The following is a 26,234-nucleotide window of genomic DNA, read 5'->3' as shown; positions in this document are numbered from 1 at the left end:
ACAGACCAGGAGGTCATAAGGTAACAGGTAAAATAGACAAAGAGGTCCGCTATAAAAGTCCAGTGGCACAACGCCTGGGGCGTTGGTGCAGAACCCATATAGGCCATACAAGCTCTTGCTGAAGGAATCGCGGCCGGAAACATCGATTCCATTGATCTTTCAGTACATGACAAGTAGTGCTCGTGTACTGAACGATTGGACCGCACGTAATTGTGTGCAGTAGTTAGTAATCTGACCTAATACCATTAGAGTAAAGTGGTCACAAACGCTATTTGTACATTCTGACGTGATTTGTGTAATTTTTTATTTTTGGAAGGGAAGTTCGCTGGTCACTCAGGAACTATCCAACAACCGATACTTGCTGGGGAACGCGCCCCAGTAAATAAAGGTTCACAGGGGCCCTAGGTTGGGTACAGCAGCTCTGGTTACAGTGATTGCAGTACTGGCCAACGTGGGCGAGAAGTAAGTGGGGTACTTGATAAACCACCACCGCCGGCCTGCCCAAGGACATCTTGGTTTGTTTGTAAGGGTTCGCTGAAAACCTTGAGATAAAGATCCAAGGAGGAATAAGCAACGCCTGCAGATTATGGGGGCCATTTGTTCAGGTAGGGGGCGATCAACCTCGGTTCGGGTTGATTCAGAGAACCGACCAGTTGGGTCGGCACGATATGTAATGTGTGAAAAATACGGTAGTCACACAGAGGTTTTATGTGATGAATGGGAGAGAATGACTGTACAAGACAGGGACAAATTCCCAAGAATAGGTAGCTTCAGTCCAGAAGTGTTACAAAATTTAAGGAGGAGGATATGTCTCGTAAAATCAACAAAGAGACGAATTCAACATCATGATTGTTTACAGTTATGGCACCAGGAAGGTGAGATACAGAGAGGTTTGGCTCTGGCGGCAGGATCTGGGGCAGTCAGGAAGTTGATTGCCACAGCTCCTCCTCCACCATACATTGCAGGAGAGAAGTTGATTGCGGAGAGAAACGCACTGGGTTGTAAAACACAAACTCTTAGTAACACTGTAAATGTTAATGATGTTAACCAAATAACTCATGCAAGTATTAACCCGTGCAAGTTGTACCCTGTTTTGAACCTTCCTCAGGAGTGTGATCAAGAAGACGATTCAGCAACAATTTCAGCTCTCTCTCTTGCAGCCACCATAGCAGAAACCACAGTAGGCACAGCGACACCCACGAGATTAGTGAAAGCCCCTAGCGGAGGGATAGGTGAGGTCGTGTCAACGGGTAAGTACGGCACCATGCACTACACTGAAACAATTGTACCACAACAAGCAGTAGAATCTACACAGGAAGAGGCTGTTAGAATTGCTCCTGTAAGGGTAATAGCAGTTCCCAATGGAAAAACAGATGTGTCTGGAGCCACTCCCATAAGGAACATTGCCATGTACACTCCATTTTCCCGAATGGAATTAAGAACAATAGTGTCCGAATTTCCTGACCCCAGGAAGGATTTAGTTGCTAGCCAAAAATACATCAGGGATCTAGGTAACACTGTAGAACCCAACAACAAGGATTGGCAGATACTGCTAAGAGCTTGTTTACCTTCCAATGTTGACGCAACTCAATTTTTAGCTGATTGTGCATTGGATAAAGATGTACCGCTTACAGACGTGTACAACAAGGATAATGTAAAAAGGATAAATTTACAGCTAAAAGAGTATTTCCCAGCCGTTGTTAAATGGAATAAAATATTTTCCATTAAGCAAAAGGAGTCCGAAACGGCAATAGAATATTTTCACCGGGCACTATTAGAAATGGCAAAGTACACGGGTATAGAAGACATAAAGACCAACCCAAACCATCGGGAAGTAGCAGTATCTGTACTGATGGATGGTTTAAAGGAAACATTAAAGACTAGGGTTCAGACCACGCAACCATGCTGGCGAGGTCTGTCAGTGTCCGGCTTGAGAGAGGCTGCTATTGATCACGACAGAAACATCACTAGGCACAGAGAGTCGCAAAGTGATAAGTTGATGTCCGTAAGTATACAGGCGCTGACCACAAGGCAGCCTGCGTATGTACCACCGAATCCTGTGGGTAAGGCAAGTGTAATAACATGTTTTTCTTGTAACAGACCGGGACACTATGCACGAGAATGTAGAACAAAGAATGTACAAAGATCTTTTCAACCCCCTAGACAACAACACAACACACGACATTGGGAGCAGGGTCCACAGAGGCGGAGTTTTGAGCCACATACAGGGGAAACAAAAAGATATCCCCCGAACAGAGATTGGCATGCCTCTGGTAGTTCCCAGCTAACTCCCCCACAAGTAGTTGCTGCCAATAGGATTCAGGGAGGTCAGCATACCCAATAGGGGTATGGCCATACCTGTAATCTGCAGCCAGTTAAGTTGATTGCCAGTCTTGGAAGCGAACCAGAGATTGCAATCAATGTGGCTGGTAAAACTTTAAACTTTCTTGTAGACACAGGGGCGGCCAAGTCAGTGATAAATTCGACAGTGGGCATGAGAACCACTGGTAGGACAATTCCAGCCATGGGAGTAACAGGAGTAGTCCAGCACTACCCTGTTAGCAAACCAGCCGAGATTACAATAGGGCCTTTGCATACCAAGCATTCCTTTTTGCTGGCTGCATCTGCACCAACTAATCTCCTGGGAAGAGACTTACTATGTAAAATGGGTTGCGTCATTTATTGTACTCCTGAAGGTGTATTCTTGGACATTCCTGAGAATCACGCTCAGGAAGTACGAGACATGCTAGACTCCCCATCAAAATTAATGTCACATTCCATTATGACAAATAGGAATCCATCCCAAGTAGAAGAGATGACATCTCAGATACCAGAGTCGCTTTGGACAAAAGATGGACAGGACACTGGATTAATGGCAAACGTAGCTCCAGTAGTTGTGCAAGTAAAAGATGGTAGGATAGCTCCAAAAATCCCACAGTATCCTCTGAAGCCAGAGGTGGAGCTAGGAGTTTTTCCCGTAATAGAGCGCTTGCTACAACAGGGCATTCTAGTAAGAACGTCCAGCACCGCAAATAGTCCCATCTTCCCTGTTAAAAAGAGTGGGGGGAGGGGTTACAGGCTAGTGCAGGATCTAAGGGGGATTAACAAAATAGTTGAGAGTCAGTTCCCCGTAGTGCCTAATCCAGCTGTCATCCTAATGCAAATTCCTCCCACTGCCAAATTTTTCACTGTTATTGACCTCTGCTCCGCTTTCTTTTCGGTACCTCTGCACCCTGACAGCCAATATTTGTTTGCATTCACATACAGAGGAGTCCAATACACGTGGACTCGGTTACCCCAAGGTTTCATAGACAGTCCAAGTATATTTTCTCAGGCTTTGCATGATTGTTTACAGTCTTTCCAACCGGAGAGTGGATCAGTGTTGATACAGTACGTGGATGATCTACTACTGTGTTCTGATTCATTGGAAGCTTCCCTGAAGGATACGAAACAGCTCCTGTTTCATCTTTCAGACACAGGTCACAAGGTTTCCAAAGACAAGTTGCAATTATGCCAAGCTAAGGTAAAATATTTGGGACACTGTCTAACACAAGGACTGAGACACCTGACCGCTGATAGAATCCAAGCCATTAGAGACATGACACTGCCACAAACCCAACAACAGATCAGGACGTTTCTAGGAATGTGTGGGTATTGCCGTAATTGGATCCCAGGGTTTTCCATATTGGCGCTACCTTTGCAGGAAATGGTCTCTTCAAACAAACCTGATCGGATTTCGCATACAGACGAATCTGAAACAGCATTTGAGAGACTCAAACAGTGCCTAACGCAGGCACCAGCACTAGGTATGCCAGACTATGGGAAACCCTTTGAACTATACGGAACAGAAAGTGCTGGGTGCGCAGCAGGTGTACTAACACAAAAATACGGTGATGCCAGCAGGCCAATTGCATACTACAGCGCTCAGCTAGATACGGTAGCGCGATCCCTCCCCACATGCTTGCGTAGCGTTGCGGCGATAGCATTGCTAGTGACAAAAAGCGAAGATGTCGTGCTAGGCCACAACCTCACAATCCATACACCGCATGCGGTATCTGCCTTATTGAATTCTGCCCAAACCAGACACGTCTCATCAGCAAGGTTTACAAGATGGGAATTGGCATTAATGGCCCCCGTAAACATCACCATAAGAAGATGCAGTGCATTAAACCCTGCAACATTTCTCCCAGGTGTGCCTGGTCAGACACAAAGGGTGGAAGGTGAGAGTGATGGGGAAGGAGGATTTAATGCAAAGGAAGATACACATGATTGTATGGAATATTTGACCCAAAATTTTACCGCAAGGCCTGACATCAGTGACAATCCACTGGAAGATGCAGAACTCACGTTCTACACGGACGGTAGTTGTCACAGACAGTCAGACTCGGGAGACTTGTGTACTGGATACGCAGTCGTAGATGACCAAGACACCATAGAAGCGGAACCGCTAGGCCCACCTCACTCAGCCCAGGTTGCTGAACTGGTCGCCCTAACCAGAGCATGTGAATTGGCTAAGGGTAAGTCTGCCAATATCTACACCGATTCTAGATACGCGTTCGGGGTAGTACATGATTTCGGAGCGCTATGGCGTCTCAGAAATTTCATGACGGCAGCTGGTACACCGATAGCGCATGCAGCTCACATAAAAAGGCTTCTAACAGCGATACAGGAACCCGACAGAGTGGCTGTTATCAAATGTAAAGCACATACATATAGCCAAGACCCAGTATCCCTTGGTAACAGCCGAGCAGACGAAGCCGCAAAGCTTGCAGCTGCTACCCCCACACGGACAAACACCACACAGTTGATGGTATTTAATACCATCAACACACAGAAGTTGTGTGAGATGCAGAATTTGTGTTCCACACAGGAAAGAGCAGTCTGGAAGGCAAAGGGATATGGCCAGGAGTCCTCAGGGCTCTGGACGGATGGACATGGTAAACCAGTGGCCCCCAGGGCATACCTTCCATGTCTGGCTGAAGCAGCTCACGGGCTGACTCATCTAGGCAAGGAGGGGATGTGCAAATTGGTAAGAGCATACTGGTGCGCCCCAGGATTCTCCTCTCATGCGGGTAAAAGAGCAATGTCATGCCTTACCTGTCTGAGAAAGAATATTGGAAAAGCAATACCTACAGAACCATCCCATATCCCACCTGCCGGCGGCCCTTTCCAGGTAATACAAATTGACTTCATTCAATTACCCCCATGTAGAAATTTGAAATATGTACTTGTCTGTATAGATGTTTTCTCGAATTGGGTCGAAGCTTTTCCAGCAGCTACAAATACCGCTATGTTTACAGCTAAGAAAATTGTGCAGGAATTTGTATGTAGATATGGTATCCCTAGAATCATTGAAAGTGATAGGGGTACCCATTTTACCGGTGATGTCTTTCAAGGAATGTGTAAATTGATGGGAATTGATAGCAAGCTGCACACTCCGTACCGTCCACAGGCGAGTGCGAAGGTCGAAAGAGTGAACAGCACTATTAAAAATAAATTGAGTAAAGTAATGGCAGAGACAGGATTGACGTGGCCAGAAGCTTTACCCATTGTTTTGTATAGCATCAGAACCACTCCCAGGTCCCCTCTTAACCTGTCCCCTTTTGAAATTCTGTTTGGTCGACAACCGCATGTCATGATTAACCCTCAGGATGATTTGAAATGTAACAATGAAGTAACTGTAAAATACTTGATTAACATGAGTAAACAGTTGAGGAATCAAAATGATAATCTGAAGTTGGTGATTCCTGATTTACCAGATAGTAATTGTCATGACATTGAACCTGGGGATTATGTAATGATACGAAATTTTCTACGCTCAGGTTGTCTTATTGATAGATGGGAAGGACCATACCAGGTCTTATTGACTAGCACCACAGCATTGAAGGTTGCTGAGAGAGAGACTTGGGTCCATTCATCCCACTGCAAAAAGGTTGCCGATCCAGAGAAGTCCCGTGATAAGGAACAGACGGTAGAGGTTGTATCACTGGAGTGTCTGTTCCAGGAGGACTGAGGCGGCACCTGAGCCTTGAAGACCGAAAGCAGTTGTCGACTCCCTTCTCCCTTTTATTGTTTTTCTCCACTTCCCAGCCCCTCTCCCTTAAGATTTCTTTTTCCCCCTTCTCATTCTTCTCTATTTTTTTCCTCAAAGATGGACTTGCCCCAAGAGACTGTGATCCGGATTTTGATGTTAACCATGATGTTGACCAGAGCAGTCTGTTCCGGCGAGAGTACCATAGAGGTCGAGAGAGGTTCTGGAATGGGTTCCGATTATGATGATGGAGGCGTAGTTTTCCAAGATCAACCAAACCAACAAGCAAAGGCGAGTATCAGAAAACGATCCGATAGAAGAAATTGTGATGGATTGTTAGCTGAAGAAAATTGTATCTGTAGGCTCTGTGATAATCTGGTTGAAGATGGATGCATAAAGAAATGCCAATCTAGTTTTAATATCCATATGGACCGGCATCCATTGAGTGACTATCACTCTCTAGTGGGTAACGTGTTAAACCAAACAGATTGTTGGGTATGCTCTCAAGTACCTCAGGGTCACAGTAAATCAGGGCTAGTACCATTTCCTTTAACGTTAGGGGAGGTACTTGAGCTAAGTGGTGGGAGACCGGTGGACCGGAGGTTTAACATCTCCAGCCCTCCTAGTTTGAAGCTCCACCAATACCATGTGGATAGGTCCCTCTTATGTTTTAACATCTCCAATCCCAGAAAACCGGGAAATTGGGAAGTGTCATGGAGCAACCTTACCATGACCTTTTCACACAGAGCAGATAGAATGCCTACAGATACAGAGCTCGTACGCCACATAGCCAGTAGAGGAAAATCTTTCCGGTATCGATATACCTTAGGAAATAGGATTACTAGAGTTGGAGAGGTATCACCAGGATACTGTGCACATATCGTACAAACCGATACGTGCATTAGGCAGATGGAAGAATTAGGGTCAGGAGATTTCACCTGGAAGGTTTGTAACATGGTCATGTCCTTCTCCGTCCCCTATGTTCTCCCCGATGACGCATATTTCATATGTGGGAGAAAGGCGTACAAGTGGCTTGCCCCAAACTCTGAAGGATTGTGTTATATTGGAAAAGTATTGCCTGAAGTGATGACTGTTACACATGACAAAATGAAGGACATACACCGTGGTGCCCAAGCTCCTTATACTCACACTCATTACGAGCACCGAGTTAAAAGACAACTGTCAGAAAGGTTAGAGCATCCGGCCTCTGATCTTATCCATGAATCCACCGGGATTCAGGTTCTGGTAGCGTTAGATTTCACTCGTACCGCTCGAGGAGTGATGAATTATAGATACATTTCCGCACTCGCCAATTTGTTAGATAATATCACTGAAATGTATGATGACACGTTTAGATACACTGGAAGAGAACTTCAAGCTTACAAAACAGAACTAGTTCAGCATAGGATGGTTCTTAATTATCTTACAGCAGTAACAGGCGGATATTGTGTTACATTGGCAACACAGTACGGCATAAAGTGTTGCACGTATATCACAAATAGCACCGAGGATCCGGTAGAGGTCATAGACCAAAAGATGGACGATATTCTCCAATTGAAGTGGGAATTTCGTTGAAAACACAATCTCACCCTTGCTGCTGTAGGTAATGAGCTGACTGGTTGGGTGTCATGGTTGAACCCGCGAAATTGGTTCTCCGGTTTGGGAGAATGGGCTCAAGGAGTCATAATGGATGTTGGAAAGTTTCTACTATGTATCTTGGGTGTCGTTATATCGATTGGATTGATATTTAGATGCGGGCAGGCTTTAATGAGGTGCAAGCAAAGTACAAAAGTGATGAGCTTGAGGAGCGAGGAAACTGTAATTAACCTGGATTTGATTTATGACCCAATGATAGAAACCAGAATGTGATGAAAATGCGATTATACGGTCCGTTTCTTTCACCTGTTTTTCTGCTTTTCTCCAAGATACAAAGACCCCCTTGGACGAGGAAGTTGACGAGACGCTATACAGACAACAGACAAGCACCAAAGAAGAAGATTTGACAACTTTAAATATGGACACTTGATGAACTTTGCCATGGATCCCCAGTTTCCCTAGTATCTTTAAACTCACGCTAGCCCAACATTTTTGTAAATCTGATGGCACTGACAAAGCTTGTTGCTCATGCCTAAGGAGCAAAACAGCGCAAAGAAGACGACTCTCAACAGATACCGAACACAACTTCAACAACAGATGTACATTTCCCTGACATAGAATATCATTGCATTTTTCGTAAGTGTTCTTTATCTTCATCTCTACAACCCTCAGGTAACGACACACATAGACGATAGGGAATACAGGCACAGATATCAGCAACCACATACCTCCCCCATTCATGTATCATCAACTAAAATGTGCATCCCCATTTTGTTACAACCACAGCCGAAACGAGCTCGGTAGAGTTTGACAGCCCATCCACAGACCTGTACCACAGGATAAGAAGGAATTCAAATGTATACTTCGCAATACCTCGAAGCTAGATTTACCACACGTACGGCACGATGATACATGACCCTCCAAACATGGACTCATACACACATGCTTCTACTTTCTCACTAAGTCATACCCTCTTCACACCTACTCCACTCTTCTCCCCTACCCAACCATGGAAATCAATTAACCCCTGACTTACATTTTTCTCCTTAAATGTTTTGTGGCAGTTATTATTGACTGCCAAAGGGTGGACTGTCAAAGTCAGAAAAATGTCTCAATGCACGTTGCCATATTTGCACCGCACACTGGTCCGCGCTGCGCGTGCGTACGCTCTCCCGTGGAGGCGCATACCCGCAATAGCGTGCACTCGCAGGCGCGGTATGCGTATTTACGGTAGAGTTTATGTAGTCGTAGCGTGCGACTCATTCGTTACAAATGTTCACAATTAATGTAGTTTATAGATCATGGTCCCTTTGATAGATTCTGAAAGTTTGGTTAAAATACAATGTCCCAGAGCTGAGGAATCCCTCTTTATATCGTACGAAGGGTCTAACAGGAATCATACAGCAGTGTTTGGTACCCATCGGAAGAGTATTTAATTAGCAATATTCCGGTGTTGGTTTGGAGCGTATTAATCGCTCGTGCGAATAGTTATGGACATAAGAAGTTTATGTCCATTTCTATTATTTACACATACTCAGGTATGCGGCGGGAAACCCAGTTTCCCACCCACCTGAGCTGTTGGAAATCGTCACAGCCCACCTGTATGAATCACCCTATGACCTTTTGTTATGATGCAGGGCCGAATTCCTTCGGCCAATGGACAATGGGATTGTAGGACCAGGAGATTGCATTGTGTGTGGGGCATAAATAGGCAGGCCGACCACATCCAGCTCTCACTCTTCAACGGTTCTCATTGCTGAAAATCGGGTGCTGGATGTCCAGGCGCATGCGATCGTTTCCCCTTGTGCGTAAGTTTCTCTCCGTAATCATTGTCTTTCTGTGAGCCAATTTCTCTCTATCTCTCTCTCTCTCTCTCTCTCCCTCTCTCTCCTCTTTTCTCTTATATCTCCCATAGTATTATAGTATTGTATTGTATTTCATTTAGGTCAGAGTAGTATTGTCTTTTTGTATTTTAGTTCTGTGGTTAGGAAGTCTCTGTTATATTGTAGTGTATCATTTGTACTGTTATCCCCTTTTACAAGTATATTAGATATAATACAGTTAATAGGCTTTGGAACCTAAACCAGTATCTGTGTGTTTTCTATAGTGTTAAGTGTTCACATTGAGCGTCGGTGACGCTCAAGCAGCTTTGTAGTTAGTCAGGTTACACAAGGTTGCACTTACACCCTGTACTCACATTAAGGTATTCTTTGTATTTCTTTGGTATAAGGTTTAAACATTAAGGTATAGCGTTGTGAGCGTCTGCGCCGCTGGTGATCTCCTCGTGGTCTCGAGCGTCCGCTACGCCATAGCGAATCATTACTCTAGTCATAGCCAATAACGTGTCCTGTGATCACTGGGCCGTGAGCGAACGTGACGCTTGAGCGTCTCACCTACGGCTGAGCGATCGCTACGCCAATAGCGTACCATTACGGTACTTCTTAAGCAAACAGCGTACAGTGTTCTTAGCTTCATAAAGGGTTGTTATACGACAAAGGAATTTAGCATTGTCACACGTTACAGTGTTTTCCATGATTTCCACTGTAGCAAAGCATTTTGTATGCAAATATAGTCGCAGTAAATAATCACGCAGAAAAGGTTCTGTAACCCATAGCAACACAATGAACTGTTGCTTTCATTTTCTAAACTGTAGAGTGTAACTGCAGGAGAACATCTATTTCCAGATAGGAAATAGTTTTTTCACCATTAGCTGGATCACAGGTCATCCTTGATAGAAACATAGAATTTGACGACAGATAAGAACCATTTGGCCCATATAGTCTGCCTTAAACACATGTACATACACACTTGGGTTAATTTTCTGTCTGGAGCCATTTATCCCACCAGTATATTTTTGGATTGTGGGTGGAAACTAGAGTACCCGGAGGAAACCCACGCAAACCCAGGGAGAATATACAAACTCCACACAGCTAGGACCATGGTGAGAATCAAACCCATGACTTCAGTGCTGTTAGGCAGTAAAGCTAACCATTCACCATCACATACATTTGCACCCATATTGTGCTGGTCACCGGTCTGGTAAATTGTCCAACACCCCAGCATCCCGGATGTCCTCCCAGCTCCCCAGTTGAGATAAACTCGAGCCATAGGCACCTCTGGGTGCACCCCACCCTCTCCCCGCACAGCAGTAGTCTTCCCTGGGATAATGTTCTCAGGAACCACTAGTGCTGGATGCATGAGAGTCAGGTTGCCCCCAGAATCCAACTTTGGTTTCCTAAAACTGAAAACAGCTAGTGAACAGATATATTTAAACCAATTAAAAAAAAAAAAATCACATAACACTGTGTAGAACAGATGTGGCAGTATAGCCAGTATACTGTATACTGTGACAAGGAGTCTAGCAGAGTCTTGGATTGCGCAGGAGATTCAAACATCATTCTTTCACAACGATCACTTAGCTGACACCTTGTTGATGATCTCAGACAACAGTTCAATATTCCTTAAATACTCAGCTGGGTCAGGCCAACCATTGATTCTCTAGACTGCCATTCTAACACACTGGTGTTACATGCAATGTGGAACTACTGCTTCTGAATTTTGGACACTGGACGGATTTGCTTTATATAGAATGTTATAACAATTTGTTATCATGGAAGCTTAAAGATTAAGAGATATACAGAGTTGTTTTCATTTCTCTATTTTATGCTCAAACTATTGCCATTACTTTGTAGATAGGATCATTGTCATGATGAATTAAAAAAAAAAAAAAAAAAAAACCTCCCATTTGGAATAATGCTGTAGCATTTGATAAAGATGATCACTAGAACTTTTAAATAGTGATTAGCATTGGTATTGCCTGTAAGAGGATGGCTGCACCAAAACTGTGCCAGACTGTTGCATCCACTACATTACAGAAACCTTCACTGTTGGAAACAAATACGTAGAGGTCTTTAAGCTGGTGTTACATTTGTTGGGAGAGGCTGAAGGATAATTCATCGTATCAGTTGCCTTCTTTCACAATCGTACATTACCAGATGTTATGATTAGTTTATATACTGCAACTCTACAGTGATATCTTGCTCTATAGATTTCTCTTACGTCCTAGAGGATGCTGGGGACTCCAAAAGGACCATGGGGTATAGACGGGATCCGCAGGAGACATGGGCACTTTAAGACTTTAAATGGGTGTGAACTGGCTCCTCCCTCTATGCCCCTCCTCCAGACCTCAGTTAGATTCTGTGCCCAGGAGTGACTGGACACACACTAGGGGAGCTCTCCTGAGTTTCTCTGGAAAAGACTTTGTTAGGTTTTTTATTTTCAGAGAGACATGCTGGCTGCAGGCTCTCTGCTTCGTGGGACTGAGGGGAGAGAAGTCAGACCTACTTCTGCTGAGTTAAGGGCTCTGCTTCTTAGGCTACTGGACATCATTAGCTCCAGAGGGTTCGATCACTTGGTGCGCCTAGCTGCTTGTTCCTGGAGCCGCGCTGTCACCCCCCTCACAGAAGGCAGAAGCCGGGTGAGTATGCAGAAGGCAGAAGACTTCAGTAACGGAGGTACAGCGCAGCGGTCGCGCTGTGCTCCATTCTCCCACACACACACCAACGGCACTCACACCCTGGGGGGTAGTGCCCTGGGCAGCAAGTTACTGAGGGTCTTTTGACTGGCAAGAGATGCATATTCGGTGCCCGAGCACCGTATACGATACCCTCGCCAGTATAAAAAAAAATCAAATTTAAGCGGGACTACAGCGCACTGGGAAGGGGGGGGGCTTAGCCGCACAGCTTACCAGCGCCATTTTATCTCTTCACAGCCGCTGCAGAGACGCTGGCCCGGACCTCCACTATCCTTACAAGTACAAGGGAGCAAAACTTTGGGGGGGGGGGGGGTTTGGCACAGTCAATTTGGTGCTATATATGTATGTGTATTTACAGCGCAGCCATCCTATATTATCGATTTAGTAGTATATGGGCGTTGGGCTGTGAGCTGGCATACTCCCTCTGTGTTCTCTCTGCAGGCTTCCCTGTGGGTCTGTCCCCTTTTGGCTGGTGTGAGTGTGGGTGTGTCGGTACTGCGTGTCGACATGTCTGAGGCTGAGTGTTCCTCCCCGGGGGGAGTTACTGGGGGTGCGGAGAAAGATTTGGGAATGACTCTGTCGGCACAGCCGACTGCTGATTGGGTAAATATGTTGAGTACATTGAATGCAAACGTGGCATTGTTATCTAAGCGGCTAGATAAATCTGATTCTCAGACACAAACATGGAGAAAATCCATGGAGGACGCTTTGTCTCAGGTACAGACCCCCTCAGGGTCACAAAAACGTTCATTTACCCAGATGGCAGATACAGATACCAACACAGACTCTGATTCCAGTGTCGACTTCAATGAGGCCAGTTTATATCCGAAGGTGGTAAAGAGTATTCAGTACATGATTGTGGCTATTAAAGATGCTTTACATATTTCTGAGACACCTCCTGTTCCAGATACAAGGGTTAGTTTATTTAAAGGGAAAAAGCCGGAGGTGAAGTTTCCCCCCTCTCATGAACTGAACGCTCTTTGTGAAAAGGCTTGGGAGTCGCCTGACAAAAGATGGCAGATTCCCAAGAGAATTTTTATGGCATATCCTTTCCCCTTTGACGACAGGGAGAAATGGGAGTCGTCTCCCAATGTGGACAAGGCTCTGTACCGACTGTCCAAGAAGGTGGCGCTTCAGTCTCTTGACACGGCTGCCCTCAAGGATCCGGCGGATCGCAAGCAGGAGACGACATTGAAGGCCATTTTTGTTACTACTGGTGCACTACTCAGACCTGCTGTGGCGTCGGCGTGGGTGAGTAGTGCTATTGCTAAGTGGGCTGCTAATTTAGCTTCTAACATGGATACCCTTGATAAGGATAACATTCTTTTGACTCTTGGTTATATCAAGGACGCTGCTGATTACCTAAAGGATGCGGCGAGGGATATTGGCCTCTTGGGATCAAGGGCCAATGCCATGGCGGTCTCGGCCAGGAGGGCGCTGTGGATTCGTCAATGGAATGCTGATGCCGACTCCAAGAAAGCTATGGAAGCTCTCCCTTTCAAAGGTAGTGTCTTGTTTGGTGACGGTCTTGCTGACCTGGTGTCTACCGCAACTGCGGGTAAGTCATCTTTTCTTCCTTATCTTCCCACACAACAGAAAAAGGCGCCCCATTATCAGACGCCGTCCTTTCGGCCTAATAAGTACAAAAAAGGAAAGGGCTCGTCCTTCCTCGCTTCAAAGGGTAGAGGAAGGGGAAAAAGGTTGCATACTGTGTCTGGCGCCCAGGACCAAAAGTCCACCCCCGCCTCTACCAAGTCCACCGCATGACGCTGGGGCTTCCCTGCGGGAGTCCGTGCCGGTGGGGGGCCGTCTACGAATCTTCAGTCAGGTCTGGTTTCAATCGGCACTGGATCCTTGGGTCTTAGACATAGTGTCCCAGGGTACAAACTGGAGTTTCAGGAGATGCCCCCCCCCGCTGCTTTTTCAAATCGGCCTTGCCAGTTTCTCTTCCAGAAAGAGAAGTGGTAAATGCTGCGTTACAAAAGCTGTGTCAACAGAGGGTCATTGTCCCGGTTCCCCCGTCCCAGAGGGGGGAAGGGTTCTATTCGAGCCTCTTTGTCGTGCCGAAGCCGGATGGCTCGGTCAGACCGATTCTGAAACTAAAATCCCTCAATCCATACTTGAAAACTTTCAAGTTCAAGATTGAATCTCTTCGAGCTGTGATCTCCAGCCTAGAAGGGGGGGATTTTATGGCGTCAATCGACATAAAGGATGCCTACTTACACATCCCGATATATCCTCCTCATCAAGCCTTCCTAAGATTTGCGGTGCAGGATTGTCATTACCAATTTCAGACGTTGCCATTTGGGCTTTCCACGGTTCCGAGGGTATACACCAAGGTGATGGCGGAAATGATGGTACTCCTACGCAAGCAGGGGGTCACAATTATCCCGTACTTGGACGATCTCCTGATAAAGGCGAGATCAAAAGAGTAGTTGCTACGAAATGTGGAACTCTCCCTGACGGTTCTGCAACATCATGGTTGGATTCTAAATTTGCCAAAGTCTCTTTGATTCCGACAAATCGCCTGCCCTTCTTGGGCATGATTCTAGACACGGAACTACGGAGGGTGTTTCTTCCGGCGGAAAAAGCTCTGGAAATCCAGACCATGGTCAAGGACATTCTGAGACCGGCAAGAGCATCGATTCATCAATGCACTCGTGTGCTAGGGAAGATGGTTGCGGCTTACGAAACCATTCCGTTTGGCAGGTTTCATGCCCGGGTGTTTCAGTGGGATCTGCTGAAAAAATGGTCCGGGTCTCACCTGCACATGCACCGGAAAATAAGTCTATCTTCCAGGACCAGAATTTTTCTCCTGTGGTGGCTGCAAGGTTCTCACCTTCTAGAGGGACGCCGATTCGGTATCCACATAAATGTTCTCGAGTTAAGAGCCATTTACAATGGCCTCCTGCAAGCGAAAAACATTCTTCAAGGCCTCCCTGTCCTGATCCAGTCGGACAACATAACAGCGGTGGCGTACGTAAACCGCCAAGGCGGAACAAAGAGCAGGGCGGCAATGGCGGAGGCCACAAGAGTTCTCCGCTGGGCGGAACAGCACGTGAGCGCTCTGTCAGCAGTCTTCCTTCCGGTAGTGGACAACTGGGAAGCAGACTTCCTCAGCAGACACGATCTCCATCCAGGAGAGTGGGCCCTTCATCAAGAGGTATTTGCAGAAGTAACAAGGCGTTGGAGAATTCCTCAAATAGACATGATGGCGTCTCGCCTCAACAAGAAGCTTCCAAGGTATTGTTCTAGGTCTAGGGACCCCCAAGCCAGTGCAGTGAATGCCCTGGTAACTCTGTGGGTGTTTCAGTCGGTGTATGTGTTCCCTCCACTTCCTCTCATTCCAAGAGTGTTGAGGATTATAAGACGAACAAGGGTTCAGGCAATTCTCGTCGTTCCAGATTGGCCACGGAGGGCCTGGTATCCGGATCTTCAGGAATTACTCGTAGAAGATCCTTGGCCGCTTCCTCTAAGAGAGGACCTGTTACTGCAGGGGCCATGCGTGTTTCCGGACTTACCGCGGCTGCGTTTGACGGCGTGGAGGTTGAACGCCAAATCCTAGCTCGGAAAGATATTCCCGGGGAAGTCATCCCCACTCTCCTTAAGGCTAGAAAGGAGGTCACGGCAAAACATTATCACCGTATTTGGAGAAAATATGTGTCGTGGTGTGAAACCAAAACAGCTCCTGCGGAGGAGTTTCACTTGGGTCGTTTCCTCCATTTTTTGCAGGCAGGCATGGATGCAGGCCTGAAATTGGGTTCCATCAAAGTGCAGATTTCGGCTTTACCTATTTTCTTTCAAAAGGAATTGGCCGCCCTTCCTGAGGTTCAGACTTTCGTGAAGGGAGTGCTGCATATCCATCCCCCGTTTGTGCCACCCGTGGCCCCGTGGGATCTTGAAGTGGTGTTAAAGTTTCTTATGTCTCACTGGTTTGAACCTTTGCGAAAAGGTTGAGTTAAAGTTTCTCACTTGGAAAGTGGTCATGCTTTTGGCCTTGGCGTCTGCCAGACGAGTGTCAGAATTGGCGGCTTTGTCTCACAAGAGCCCATATTTGATTTTTCATGTGGATAGAGCGGAATTTAGGACTCGTCGACAATCTGCCGAAGGTGGTTTCTTCGTTTCACATAAATCAACCTATTGTGGTTCCTGTGGCTACGAAGGCTGTCGCGGTTCCAAAGTCTCTTCAAAAATTTATGTCGCCAGAACGGCTCTTGTTAGGAAAACGGAAACATTGTTTGTCCTGTATGCTTCCAACAAGATTGGTAATCCTGCTTCCAAGCAGACTATTGCACGCTGGATTTGTAATACGATTCAGCATGCTCACTCTTCGGCTGGGTTGCCATTGCCGAAGTCAGTAAAGGCCCATTCTACCAGGAAAATGGTCTCGTCTTGGGCAGCTGCCAGAGGGGTCTCGGCACTTCAGCTTTGCCGAGCAGCTACGTGGTCGGGTTCAAACACGTTTGCTAAGTTCTATAAGTTTGATACCCTGGCTGAGGAGGACCTCATGTTTGCTCAATCGGTGCTACAGAGTCGTCCACACTCTCCCGCCCGTTCTGGAGCTTTGGTCCTTTTGGAGTCCCCAGAATTCTCTAGGACGTAAGAGAAAATAGGATTTTAATACCTACCGGTAAATCCTTTTCTCCTAGTCCGTAGAGGATGCTGGGCGCCCATCCCAGTGCGTCTGTTACTTGCAGTTGTATTGTTGTTTGTTGGTTTCGGTTACACGAAGGTTGTGTATTGGTTATGTTCAGCTTGTTGCTGTTTTTCGTTCATACTATTATCTGGGATTCCTGCTAATCCAGTTGTACGGTGTGTTTGTGGTGTGAGCTGGTATGTATCTCACCCTTAGTTAACAAAAATCCTTTTCCTCGAAATGTCCTTCTCCCCTGGGCACAGTTCCTATAACTGAGGTCTGGAGGAGGGGCATAGAGGGAGGAGCCAGTTCACACCCAGTCAAAGTCTTTTAGTGTGCCCATGTCTCCTGCGGATCCCGTCTATACCCCATGGTCCTTTTGGAGTCCCCAGCATCCTCTACGGACTAGGAGAAAAGGATTTACTGGTAGGTATTAAAATCCTATTTTTTCTTTGAACCATTTTTTAAGATACAGTTTTTGCTGCTCCTACCACAGTTTAACATTTGTGGAGAAATGAGTTGCAATTGTTATTTTTGCCTTGCATTTGGAATGTATGTACGCATCTCAAAATCCTAAGTGATGCCCTTCCAACAACTGTTGCTCTTTAATGATGATGGTTTTCCTTAGTTGCAAGCTGACATTGCCTTTTCCACCATTGCGTGTGAAACATTAGCAAGTTGAGCAGTGTCCTCTTGCAGCCATACTAGCCATTGTAAGAGCCAGCTAGGTCAGCCTAGATTCTGACTGTGGGGGTCATTCCGAGTTGATCGCACGCTGCCGATTTTTGCAGCGCAGCGATCAGGTTACTACTGCGCATGCGTGTCACAACTGAGGGGTGGTGTCGGTAGCTAGAGGCCTCAGTTGTAGGGGCTAATGGGTACATGAATTTAGGAGGCAGGAGGGGACTCCTAGACATGTGCTGAGTTTGTAGTACCAAGTGCCCGAAGGCGTGACCACGACAACAGGAAGTGCCTTTGAGGGATTTTATTAAATCATAAGAATGTGCAACCAAACAATAACAGTCACAAGTGAGTCTCTGAATCACAACTGGTAATGACCAGTAATCCGGAGTGTAAGTGGGAGTACTTAATAACACTTGGAAATACAGGTGGAATATAAAGTGATGCTGGGGATCGTAGATAAAGCCTGAGCGATGCTAGGGATCGCAGGTAAGGCTTGAGTGATACTAGAGATCGCAGGTAAAGCTTGAGTGATGCTGGGGATCGCAGGTAAAGCTTGAGTGATGCTAGTGATCACAGGTAAATACTCCACTATTGGAGTGAGTAATGGAGACAGAGGACTACTAGAGAGTGGCTGCTGGAAGCCGGAGTCGTACACTCTGCTAGCGCTGGGTGCAAGAACTAGAGAGTCAGGTTGCACCACAGAGCCTCAGCACCAGAGAACTGGAGCTGCACCGCAGAGGGTAACCACCAGGGAGTCAGGCTATACTGCAGGGAGAGTTCACAGGAGAGTCCTTAATGAAGCTGCATACTGGAACGCTGGAGAGACAATGGAAGCACTGACAACCCTCTGGGTGCAGAGACAGGATATTTATACCTGCTCAATAGCAGGGATTGGCTGACAATTAGGTTCAGACTCCAGCAGCACTGTAGATAGGTGAGGAGTGTATCATGTGATTAGATCCAAAATTGCTGCGCCCATTGACGGGGATTGAAGGGGAAAAGCACTCTGAGACCATGTGTCAAACGGTAATGGTGGCAGAGGCCGCAACAGCAGAAACTCCACGCGCGCACAGCAGCCACAGGGATGATGGTGGCGGCCGCGGCACACAGAGGATGCACATCCAGCGGGGAACCACAGGCGCGGCAGTGACGACCGCAGCGGGGCTGAGAGCGCCACACCACCGCAAGTGAGTACACTGAGGAGGCCGCTAAACCAGCGCTGCAGGCCATATTATCTGTTACCTACTTGGCTGTTGTATAGCAAACCGAAGACAAATTCCTAGTATACGCAAGTATACCTGGCCAATAAAGCTGATCCTGATTCTGATAAGCAAGAGATGTAAGCTAAAACATAGCTATAGCCCGGCCCAGGCTCACTGAGCCAACCTCAGGAGACAGCTAACAGGCAGGAAACGGCGTCCAGTTACCCGGACCGCGACAATGCGTATGCACCGCAATGCGCATGCACGTCATATGGGTACAAACCGCATTGTTGCTGTGCAATGCTTCTAGCGACAATTCCATTTGCACAGCCATTCACAAGGAGATTGACAGAAAGAGGGCATTTATGGGTGTCAACTGACCGTTTTCTGGGAGTGGTAGGGAAAACGCAGGCGTGTCCAGGCGTTTGCAGGGTGGGCGTCTGACGTCAATTCCGGGACCGGAGAGACTGAAGTGAACGCAAGGGCTGGGTAAGTCCAGAGCTACTCAGAAACTGCAAAAAACTTTTTCGGCCCACTCGGCTGCACATGCGATCGCACACTTGTAAAGCTAAAATACACTCCCCCGTGGGCGGCGACTATACGTTTGCATGTGTCACGAACCGATCTCTCACCTCTGCGGGTTCTGGGGTTCATCCGTTGCCGGTGCGGTTGCTCGCGGTGCTGTGCGGCCGTGTGGGGACGCTGCGTGATCGGTGGCACAGGTGATGCAGGAGCTGGGAGTGCAGGGACCAAATGGCCAAAGGCACCGCTGTGTGTCTGCAGTATAGGAGGCGGCCATGTTGGAGACCAAATAAGCAATACAGAGCACTTGTGAAAACACCTGTGGGTAAGTGTAAGCCAATCCCGTGCTTGTGCTGCCTTTAAGTAGGCTGGGATTATGCTACTCTGGGCCAGTGCTTTGTTGTATTTACTCTATGCCCTAGCTCTGTGCTCTCTCCATGCATTCCTGTGTGATTCCCGTGGTCCAGATATCGCCTCCGCTCCCAGAGGTCCGTCTGCAGCCTTCACTGCTAAAGATCCTCCAGCTCCCTGCTGTGCTGTCAGTCAATCACTCTCCCAGTGGCAAACAAGTGGATTCCCAGAGTCTTGCAAGAGGTTACCCTGTCTGCCTGCTTCAACCACACAGACTTTGGAGGATTCTACTAACATCAGCTGTTCGTTTGCTCTGCTCTAAACTTAACCCATTCATCACCATTGTCGTCTGCTGCAGTTTCACAGTGATCTTCAGAACTCGCAAGTAACCCATTTCAGTACTGTATTTTCTGTGTTGCTACAATCAAGGACAATTCTTCACAGCCTCTCAGTTAAATCTCTAAACTTCATTACAAATCTCTACAGTTACTTATTTATGTCTGCATTATCCAGTTAACACATTTTACAGTTCAGCATTAAATCTTGTTTTTTTGGACAATTGATCATTCATTCACAAGCCTGTTTAAAACTCAGTTCTATGAACATTTCCTCAATTTATCTTTAAGATTGTTCCTGCTTATCATTTCTACCACTTTATGCAATACGTCCATTTATATATGGTGATTTATAATTTGTCATTTAACTCCTTACTGGAATTGTTGCTTACAATAAATATATGAAACAGAACTTTCTTCGTCCTCCCTGCTTTCATCATACCCCAGCACCTACACCTGTGGTTGGTCCAGGGTTAACGGATTCACAAAAACACCCGGCCCTGACAGTAAGCACTGGCCACATGGATCCGTCAGGTGACCAATTCGCAGGAGGCGGTGCTACGACAGACATCCTTTCCCGTCTGGAAAATCAGGAGTCTATTCAGACACAAATAGTTCAGTTTATGCAAACTATGGCAGATCGTTTGGAGATTCTTCATACGGCTATAAAGACGTCTCAAGTCCAAGTCCCAACTCCGGTTGTTTTGGCTACCACAACGGTTTCTCCTGTGACGCTGCCTATGTCCCGTTTGCAGTTACCCTCTCCGAGTAAGTTTGACGGGACTCCAAAGCTTTGCAGAGGATTTCTGAACCAATGCGAGATCCAGTTCGAACTGTTGTCCGCTAGTTTTCCATCAGCCCGTTCTAAGGTCGCATATATTATTGCCCTCCTGTCCGGTCAGGCTTTGGAGTGGGCGTCGCCACTATGGGAGAGGGGAGATCCTATTCTCTCTAATTACAAAGAGTTCGTATCATCCTTCCGGAAAATCTTCGATGAACCAGGCAGAACCACCTCAGCATCTTTGGAGATTCTCCGTCTACGTCAAGGTTTACGTCCTGTCAGTCAATATATTATTCAGTTTCGCACGTTATCTTCAGAGTTAAACTGGAATGAGGAGGCCCTGATCGCGGCGTTTTGGAATGGACTTTCAGAGAGAATCAAGGATGATTTAACCATTCAGGATGTGCCAACTAAGCTGGATGAATTGATTTCTATCTGTAATAAACTTGACCTACGCTACAGAGAGCGATGTTTAGAGAAATCCAAGGCAGAGCGATCTAGTCCGCGCTATCATCCTAGACCTCGACAAGATTCTTCATCTCAGTCTCCTGTAATGACAGAAGAACCTATGCAGATCGGGCGCTCTCGCCTCACAGAGGAGGAACAAATTCGTCGTCGACAGGGTAACCTCTGCATGTACTGCGGGTCCTCCGAACATTTAGTTAAGTCTTGCAAACTCCGGCCGGGAAACTCTCGCTTCTAGCTTATTCAAGAGAGGTTAAGCTAGGAGTTACTTTGGAATCACGTTCTGGGAAAGAGCCGACTTTGCCTATTCATTTAGAAGTTCCAAGTTCTACAGTTAAAAGTTTCAGCTCTTCTAGATTCTGGTGCAGCCGAGAACTTCATCACCTCAGCCTTTGTCATACGATCTAAAGTTCAAACTATGCCTCTGGGAGCGGCAGTTGCTGTTACAGCAGTGGATGGAAGTCGAATTCCAGATGGTATAATTAGTCATCGAACCGTATGTCTCAAGATGAAAGTAGGTGTGCTCCATTCCGAATATATTTCCTTCTTCGTGATTCCCAAAGCCTCTCATGATGTGATACTTGGATTACCTTGGCTACAGAAACATAATCCATAATTTAATTGGCAAACCATGGAAGTTCTTTTGTGGGGTAAATCCTGTACCAAGGACTGTTTAGCTGCAATTATACCTCTCCGGTCAGTTAGTCTTCCCGACTTACCCTCAGTCTATCAATCCTTTGTGGATGTTTTCAGTAAACAAGCGGCAGACTCCTTACCCCCTCATCGCGAATGGGACTGCCCAATTGTTTTGGTACCGGGCAAAACACCTCCTAGGGGGCGAATTTATCCGCTATCCATCCCAGAGACTCAAGCTATGTCTGATTATATACAAGAGAATTTAACCAAAGGATTTATCAGACCATCTTCTTCACCTGCAGGAGCCGGATTCTTCTTCGTTAAGAAGAAAGATGGTGGGTTACGACCATGCATAGATTACCGTGGACTTAATGAGATCACTGTGAAAAACAAGTACCCATTACCATTAATTCCAGAATTATTTGACCGGGTAAAGGGAGCTTCTGTGTTTACAAAATTAGATCTTCGAGGGGCCTACAATTTAATCCGCATCCGTGCAGGGGACGAATGGAAGACTGCCTTTAATACCCGGGATGGGCATTACGAATACCTTGTAATGCCTTTTGGTCTTTGTAATGCGCCTGCAGTTTTCCAAAGCTACGTGAATGAACTTTTTCGTGATCTTCTCTACAAGTGTCTAGTAGTGTACTTGGATGATATCTTAATATTCTCCAAGGATCTGAAGTCTCACCGTCACCAAGTTAAAGAGGTACTGACACGTCTGAGGAAAAATCGACTATATTGTAAGTTGGAGAAGTGTACTTTTGAAGTATCCTCCATACCGTTCCTTGGTTACATAATTTCCAAATCAGAGCTATGTATGGATCCTGTAAAGGTACAAGCTATCCGAGACTGGTCCACTCCTACGACTCTCAAGGGGATTCAGCGATTCCTTGGCTTTGCTAATTTCTATAGGAGATTCATTAAGAATTACTCTACGTTGGCCGCTCCCATCACAGCCTTGACTCGCAAGGGAGCAAATCCTATGAACTGGTCTTCTGAAGCAATCAAAGCCTTCTCTGATTTAAAACAAGCCTTTGTGTCAGCCCCCATTCTTCGGCAGCCAGATTTGAACCGTCCCTTTCTACTGGAGGTGGACGCATCTACGGAAGCAGTAGGAGCTGTGTTGTCACAAGTCTTTGAAGATAAAAAAGTCCATCCCTGCGGATATTTCTCCCGTAAGTTCCTACCGGCTGAACGTAATTATGCAATTGGGGAGCAAGAATTACTTGCCATCAAGTTGGCATTTGAGGAGTGGAGATACCTTCTAGAGGGAGCACAACATCGCATTACAGTATATACCGATCATAAGAATCTTCTATATCTGCAGTCAGCTCAGTGTTTGAATCCATGACAAGCTCGATGGGCGCTTTTCTTCACACGATTTAAGTTCAAGCTCACCTATCGTCCAGGGTCTCAGAACAAAAAGTCAGATGCCCTTTCTCGGTCCTTCACTTCTGAATTAAATGATGCTACCACAAATCAAGCCATTGTGAGTCTTACGTCCTTTTTAATGACTCGAACCTCTCCGGTTCCTCCGCCTGGCAAAACCTTTGTCGCCACAAATCTTCGAAAACGACTGCTTACTTGGGCTCACTCTTCATCCTTCATGGGTCATCCTGGGGTTCTAAAGACTCTCAAATTTATTCAACAGTCTTACTGGTGGCCACGTCTTAAAGCCGATGTTCAAGAGTTTATAGCAGCATGTCCTAAATGTGCCCAACATAAGAGTCCAAGGGGTTCTCCGCCAGGTTTGTTACATCCATTATCTATACCCAAACAGCCGTGGACTCATATCTCAATGGATTTCGTGACCGATTTACCTCCATCAAAAGGGCGGAATACCATTTTGGTGATAGTGGATCGATTTTCGAAAATGGCTCATTTCATTCCATTAACTGGATTACCGTCCGCTCCTTCACTAGCCAGATTGTTCATTTCTGAGATCTTCAAGTTGCATGGCCTTCCTCGAGAAATCATCTCTGATCGGGGAACACAGTTTGTAGCCAAGTTTTGGAGGTCGCTTTGTTCATCTTTAAACATTAAGTTAAATTTTTCTTCGGCATATCATCCTCAGACAGATGGACAAACTGAGAGAGTAAACCAAGATCTTGAAACCTTTCTCCGGCTATACATATCGTCCTCACAGGATGATTGGGTTGACTACCTTCCATTGGCAGAATTCGCTCATAATAATCTCTTTCATTCGTCTTCAGAATCTACTCCATTTTATACTAACTTTGGTTTTCATCCTCGTGTGCCAGAGTTCCATCCGTTGCCAGCCCTAGAGGTTCCAGCAGCAGATCAAGAGCTTCAACGTTTATCTAGAATCTGGAGTTGTGTGCGCAAGTCGTTGGTCAAATCTTCTGCTCGTTATAAATCTTTCGCAGATAGAAAACGTAAGGCTGTACCAAACTACAAGGTAGGAGACCAAGTTTGGATTTCTACTCGCAATCTTAAGTTCAAAGTTCCTTCTAAGAAATTTGCTCCCAAGTTTATTGGCCCATTTCCCATTGTAAAGGTACTCAATCCTGTGTCACACAAAGTCAAGTTACCACCGTCTTTGAAAATTCCTAACGCCTTTCATACATCTTTATTGAAACCTTTGATTCTCAATAAGTTTCGTACTACCCTGTCCAAACCTCCTAAAGTTCACTCTTTGCAGGATGAGGAATTTGAGGTTAAGGAGATTGTGGACTTACGTCGCCGATATGGACGTCTGCAGTTTTTGGTCGACTGGAAGGGTTATGGTCCAGAGGAGAGGTCCTGGGTTTTGCCGAAGATGTTCATGCTCCAAGACTGGTACAGAAATTCTATTCCAAGAATCCTGATAAAGTTCAAAGGTGTCCGGAGACCACCCTTAAAGGAGGGGGTACTGTCACGAACCGATCTCTCACCTCTGCGGGTTCTGGGGTTCATCCGTTGCCGGTGCGGTTGCTCGCGGTGCTGTGCGGCTGTGTGGGGACGCGGCGTGATCGGTGGCACAGGTGATGCAGGATCTGGGAGCTGGGAGTGCGGGGACCAAATGGCCAAAGGCACCGCTGTGTGTCTGCAGTATAGGAGGCGGCCATGTTGGAGACCAAATAAGCAATACAGAGCACTTGTGAAAACACCTGTGGGTAAGTGTAAGCCAATCCCGTGCTTGTGCTGCCTTTAAGTAGGCTGGGATTATGCTACTCTGGGCCAGTGCTTTGTTGTATTTACTCTATGCCCTAGCTCTGTGCTCTCTCCGTGCATTCCTGTGTGATTCCCGTGGTCCAGATATCGCCTCCACTCCCAGAGGTCCGTCTGCAGCCTTCACTGCTAAAGATCCTCCAGCTCCCTGCTGTGCTGTCAGTCAATCACTCTCCCAGTGGCAAACAAGTGGATTCCCAGAGTCTTGCAAGAGGTTACCCTGTCTGCCTGCTTCAACCACACAGACTTTGGAGGATTCTACTAACATCAGCTGTTCGTTTGCTCTGCTCTAAACTTAACCCATTCATCACCATTGTCGTCTGCTGCAGTTTCACAGTGATCTTCAGAACTCGCAAGTAACCCATTTCAGTACTGTATTTTCTGTGTTGCTACAATCAAGGACAATTCTTCACAGCCTCTCAGTTAAATCTCTAAACTTCATTACAAATCTCTACAGTTACTTATTTATGTCTGCATTATCCAGTTAACACATTTTACAGTTCAGCATTAAATCTTGTTTCTTTTGGACAATTCATCATTCATTCACAAGCCTGTTTAAAACTCAGTTCTATGAACATTTCCTCAATTTATCTTTAAGATTGTTCCTGCTTATCATTTCTACCACTTTATGCAATACGTCAGTTTATATATGGTGATTTATAATTTGTCATTTAACTCCTTACTGGAATTGTTGCTTACAATAAATATATGAAACAGAACTTTCTTCGTCCTCCCTGCTTTCATCATACCCCAGCACCTACACCTGTGGTTGGTCCAGGGTTAACGGATTCACAAAAACACCCAGCCCTGACAGCATGGCTGCAAAAAGTAGCTAGCGAGCGATCACCTCGGAATGAGGGCCTATGGGGGTAATTCCAAGTTGATCGCAGCAGGAAATTTTTTAGCAGTTGGGCAAAACCATGTGCACTGCAGGGGGAGCAGATCTAACATTTGCAGAGAGAGTTAGATTTGGGTGGGTTATTTTGTTTCTGTGCAGGGTAAATACTGTCTGCTTTATTTTTACACTGCAATTTAGATTGCAGATTGAACTCGCCACACCCAAATCTATCTCTCTCTGCACATGTTATATCTGCCTCCCCTGCAGTGAACATGGTTTTGCCCAACTGCTAAAAAAAATTCCTGCTGCGATCAACTTCTTGGAATTACCCCCTATGGTTGGATGTTACACCTGTTATGTAAAGCCCTTGCTTTCAATATGCTTGGAATCCCTCGGTTACCATGTGTTTCCATATACTGTATAGGGCACTACCTCTATGATGTTTAAAT

At 46.1% G+C, this 26,234-nt stretch overlaps 1 protein-coding gene across 8 annotated transcripts in view; it reads left to right on the top strand.

Annotated features, from left to right (window-relative positions):
• MLC1 (modulator of VRAC current 1) overlaps nucleotides 1-26,234 on the top strand; it is a 171,114-nt gene that overhangs the window by 75,478 nt on the left and 69,402 nt on the right. The gene's annotated exons all lie outside the window — the stretch shown is intronic.

Source organism: Pseudophryne corroboree, chromosome 6 (assembly GCF_028390025.1).
Source record: "Pseudophryne corroboree isolate aPseCor3 chromosome 6, aPseCor3.hap2, whole genome shotgun sequence".
Classification (NCBI taxonomy): Eukaryota; Metazoa; Chordata; class Amphibia; order Anura; family Myobatrachidae; genus Pseudophryne; species Pseudophryne corroboree.
This window is presented reverse-complemented; position numbering and strand designations above follow the sequence as displayed.